We start from the raw sequence: 5260 nt of genomic DNA, 5'->3' as shown, positions 1-5260 counted from the left end.
TTGCTGGAGAAAATGACGTTTCTTCAGAGGACCGAATAGAAGCTCAGACAAAACTTCGCCTGCCAGCTTCCCCTCAGGTGAGCCCCCACCATCATCACCCCTTAGATTCAGGGAACTGCCCAGCCGGGAACGACCGAGGCTTGCCATCTACCCAAGATCACCTGTGTCCCTAATGAACCACCAAGGGTTTGGAACCAATGGTATCTTTCGGGTCTTGATGGCAGGGAGAATGGGGCCGTGAAAGGAAGACCAGGAAGCAAGCAGTGGATATCAGGGTTGCAAAAATGGGAAGGCCAAGAGGAACAATTGCTTTGAAATTAAAATACAATTTTTATTATGGAAGTATTTAAGCATACAGAAAAGTAGAAAAATAGCCTTACTACAAACATTTAAGTAAAAGAGTTAGAACCGCATTCAATTATGGAATAAGAGAAAAATATCCGTAATTCCACCACCTTCCAGCCCGTACTTGCTCTGGTGTATTTCTTCCTAGTTTGTTTTTCTGTTTTTGTCGTTTTCCTCCCGACCGTAAGTTTCCTCGCGGAGTTGTAAAGAAGAGAAAAGGCTATGATCCGGGACTGGGTAGCGTGTCCTTACAGCGGGCAGGGGTGGATTACCCGGAGTCCCCTGTGCTGTGTTCTTCACTCTGGGGGGCATTTCACGCTTTTCCAATTCTCCAGCAAAAATGAGGGGGGCGGGAGGTGAGGAGCACGAAGAAAGAGGATGCATAACCCCAGTCAGTCGTACGTTCAGTTTGTTAGCAACTCTGCGGGAAAGATTCCACGCAGGAGCCAGTGGAAACGCTTCCTCAAAACCACTTTCTCAAGGTGTCTCGCGCGCGCGGCTCCTGTAGCGAAGACAAACCCGTCAGCAGTTTCAACAGGTGGGGGCGTGTCGCCCCTCAGCTGTACGCCCCTCGGGTGGGGGCTGACCCGGTCCCCAGAGGATGCCAGCAGGTGGTGCCTCCGCGGCCCGGGTGCACTCTTAACGTCCCTTCCCTCCCTGCCTCGCTTCCCGCAGTGGCGGGAGGATGCACCCAGGACTGGCCTCCAACCCGAAGGGCACAGTTACCAAGGCTGGCCACCGTGCCACGAAGCCCCCGGCTGTGCCCGCGCAAGGCCTTCTTCCCGCGGACTGCTCCAGTCGCTGACTGTCACAAGGACCCCAACGCAGGTCGTTCCCAGGGGAACTGGGGCCCCCTGATGCCGGCTTTGCTACCTCTCCTCAGCCTGGCAGGCAGTGTAAGGCCTTCCTCCTCTTCTTCACTTCGGGCCAGACTCACCTTTGCCGGCTGGTCCGCCAGCCCTTCTGGCCTCATCTGGCTCCCACCCCGCTGTCCCTCCCATACGTGCTTCCCTTAATAAAATCCTCGTACGTGTAATTCCACTTGGCACCTACTTAGAAAATCCAGACCGACACACTTCCCCTACTCCCCTCCTTATGCTTCCTAGAATCACCTTCTCAAGTAAACAGCTTGTGCTGGACTCTTGTTGTCAGCATCTACTTCCGGGGAAGCCGGCCTAGAACAGAAGACACTACGGAGAAACTGCCCACACCACTCCCACTCATCACCCCGGAGCAGAATCTAGTCACATGGCCACATTGGACGAGGGAGGCCAGGCCAAGCAGTCTTCTCAGACGGGCCACGCGCGGGACGATGGATATTAGGGGGCCTGACGGCAGCGTGGCCACTCCTTACTCAGCCTTCAAGGCCTGTTTAAATTCCTCCAAGGCCAAGGTTCTGGAGCAGGATGTAAAGAGGTAGAGCCCTTGGACAAGTCTGTGCTGATAGAAATTAATGAAAATCAGCCCAAGTCTAACTTTATACTATAACGATTACTGTCTGCCCAAGACAAAAATCATGAAGTGTGTAAAGTATATGCCCTGAACGTAGCCCACCCTTCGGGCCATGGCCCCTTCTTTCCCTGTCAAATTCCCTCCGGAGCGTCAGCTGCCCAGAGCCCCTATTGCAATGTCCCAGCCCAGGCACTGATTCACCAACCCATTTCTCCTCCTTAACACATGCCTGTTCTGTTCCCCAAGGCTCTACATACTAATGATGTGGTAAGTTAATTTAACCTAAAGACGTTCGTGTTGGCTGAGGCTTAACTGTGACAGCAACCGGACGGACACGTGTGGCGCCTAAGTAGAGCCTGTTAACGCCTTATCCAGCGGATGGAACGGTCACTTGCCTGGCGACTGCCACTGAGTCCTAGATTCCATGTGACAAGCAAATATTACCTGTCTTAGGCTTTTCTTCCAACGCAGATAGCAGAAGTCAAGGCTAGGGCGTAAGTGGGTCGCCCCAAAGAAGGATCTCATAACCCAGCAAGCTGAGACTCCTTAAATTTTGCGGTCTGTTTTCCTTTGGGCTATGTTCTTTGGAATTTTTTTTTTTTCTGTCATGTTCAAGAAAGAAGCACTAGGTCCTTTGATTCAACACTAAACTGTTCACAACAGTTATCTCTAGAGAGAGAGATTGTAGGGCAGAGGTCAATGCCAAGTTATTATATTTCTACAGAGTCTGAATTTTTCATACCGAGCATATCAAGTTTTGGTAACTTTAAAAAATAATGTAGTTTATGATAAGCCCTTTGCCTCACCCTGTGGTAGGGACAAGGCATCCGTCCTATCTATTCTTGAGACGGCCTCTTTGTCTTTGGTAACTGATGACAAACCCAATCATTAGGGTCTTCTCTCTTGGGAATGCATTTGATTCCTTCCTGCTGTCATCTTTTTCTAACATGATATGAACTGTCCCTCAACCTTACCACCCACCCCATTGGTCAGCGGTTCTGATTAATTTAAGTAAAATTTTAAGTAAAATTAGAATGGAGGCCACATGTATTTGTCTGCAGTGCCTCGGCTTAGTGCCTAGTATAAAGTCGATCCTTTATAAATGTTTTTGAGTGATGGCTGAGCCCTCATATTCAAGGAACTCCTCACGACCGCAGAGTTTTAGTAAGGTGGCCACTGCAGTTCCTCTCCGGGAACGAACTAGCAATTCCTTGATGAGCTTTACCTGGGACATCCACCAAGATGCCGGATACAGTTGGAAAGGGGACATGATGGCCTGAATGATGGTATAATACTACAATCAGGAGTAACATTTGTGAAAACAACCACCCCTGCCCTACTTACCTAGTCACTGGGTAAGGTGCGTTAGGCTTCAAGGAGAAATTACTGGCCACCATCTCAGACTTCTGTGGGAACTTCAGAAACTAAAAATAAAACATAACCAGAGTTTTGTGTTTTGTGTTTTTGACAATGGTATGTCCTGGGCTGCATTAGCCACGTCAACACTCTCAGAGACGGCTTTCCTGACCTTTTTTTTAGGCCCCATTACCTGCCATTTAACTTTTGAAGTGATTTTCCAAATTTCACACCTTTGAGCCCCAGCCTTTTGCCAACGTGGTTGTGTGTTGTGAGAGAGGGGACTGCTTCATGGCACAGCAAAAGCAGATATGTCAAAGTCCAACCCTGGCCCTGCCGGTCCTGGCCCTGTGACCTTAACTCACTGAGCCTCAGTTTTCTCCTCTGTTAAATGGTATTAATAATGATAGCTGCCTCTAGCGTTTGTATTAGGAATTAAATGACATAATCTACCTTTTTTTTTTTTTCTTTAAAGCACTGGATACATAGAAAGCACTCAATAAATGGCAACCACTGTTAAAATCATCATCATCTTCAAAAACTTGTCAATGAGTCCAGAAGGACCTGAGATACAGGCCCGGAAAATCTCTTTTAAGCCAAAGAATACTAAAACGAGTAGAGTTCATTCTCCTAGCCCTCATGTTCCGTTCTTTGTAGAACTGGGAGGTGGGTGGGCTGGAGCAAAGGAGTGGGGAGTGGGGTGGGACCGCCAAGGGAGAATGAAGCCCGCTGATGGTAGGTTGGTAGTTCAGAAGCAACCATGCCAGCAGAGAGGAGACAGGAATTACCAAGAGTCCTGATGCCAGCTCTCTGCTGACATAATTAATGAGGCTGTTGTGCCAAAAATGAAGCATGTTGTTAATACACAGACTTGTTGGGTGCACAAGGGAAATGCAAATAAAAGTTTTGCCAAAAGGAGAGTGGGGTCAAATTGGCTCCAAAAGGAGACCACACTATCCGTAAGACAATAATGTACAGATAACAAAACCGAGAAGAAAAGGGGTAAAAAATAATTGATTTCAAACACAGGACCAACAGCCAAAAGATGGTGGGCTTTTAACACTATTACGTGGTGATTTTACTCTTTTTTTAAGTTTGTTTGTTTATGTATTTACAGCACGCGCACAAGCAGGGAAGGGGCAGAGAGACAGGGACAGAGAGAGAATCCCAAGCAGGCTCAACACCCTCACCAACTCGTGAATGGTGAGATCATGACCTGAGTCAAAATCAGGAGTCCCAAGTCACCTACAGAGCCTCCCAGACGCCCCTACTTTAGGTTCTTCACAGTGTGTCCAATTGGTCAAATTCACCTGTAACCAAATTCCAATGGAGTTTTAGCATTCAGGATTTTAATACGCATTCCATAGGATGTATAAGAGAAAACCTCAGAGATTAGTTTCCTCTTTACTTTGAAGGGCTCTTGAGCCCACAGGAAAAATTTGAGATTTCTGTGCCTGCCGGTCCCGTCATAAAAACAAAATGATTATCCGTTTGCCATTGACGTCTTCCCAAAGGTGGCTTCCGTTTTCTTTGAAAAAGGCCCTCCTGAATCACGTGGGAGGGATCGGGCCCCTGGGCTGCCTCTGCTGCGGGGGTGGGGGTCGGGGTGGGGGGAGACAGGGGTTGGAGCATGAGGTGCCGCCGAGGGCAGGGGAGCGGAGTCGGCCCCCTAGAGGCCGTTGCTCTGGCAGGTCTCGAGCAGGTGCGTCGCCCCAGCTGCGAGCCCCGGCCCCGCGCCCTGACCTTGGCCGCGCAGGGACCGCCCCTCGGGGGACCGGCTGGCTCAGCGGACCTCCCGCGGGGGGGCCAGGACGGCGGGGCGGGGCGGGGGGGGGGAGGGGCACTTGCCGGGGGGCGCTCTCGTCTCCCCTTCCCCCGTCGCTACCCATCCGGCTCGCTGCCCACCACGCTCTTATCCCGCCTTCTTTCCCGGCTTTTACCGGGCCCGGCGGTGACCCCGAGAGAACGCTCGGGGATCGAGAGGCGGTTTTAGGCGGCAGAATGCGGAAAGGTCTGTGTTATTTCCTTACAGTTCATTTACTTTTCCTTTGCATCCCGCCGGCTGCCGAGGGTCTGGTGACAGCAAGAAATACTTAGAAGCCGGCGC

The 5260-nt window shown here is 50.3% G+C and overlaps 1 long non-coding RNA gene across 1 annotated transcript; it reads right to left on the bottom strand.

Moving 5' to 3' along the window:
• Window positions 1-306: 306 nt before the first annotated feature.
• LOC122492431 lies at window positions 307-4895 on the bottom strand. The gene is made up of 3 exons (XR_006299618.1): window positions 4464-4895; window positions 3142-3221; window positions 307-2466 (listed from the first exon to the last, which is right to left on the bottom strand). It is a non-coding gene; the product is annotated as an uncharacterized LOC122492431 (long non-coding RNA).
• Window positions 4896-5260: the final 365 nt, after the last annotated feature.

The sequence above is a fragment of the Prionailurus bengalensis genome, chromosome C2 (genome assembly GCF_016509475.1).
Source record: "Prionailurus bengalensis isolate Pbe53 chromosome C2, Fcat_Pben_1.1_paternal_pri, whole genome shotgun sequence".
Taxonomy (NCBI): domain Eukaryota; kingdom Metazoa; phylum Chordata; class Mammalia; order Carnivora; family Felidae; genus Prionailurus; species Prionailurus bengalensis.
The sequence above is the reverse complement of the archived record's forward strand: the minus strand, read 5'-3'. Positions and strand labels throughout refer to the sequence as shown.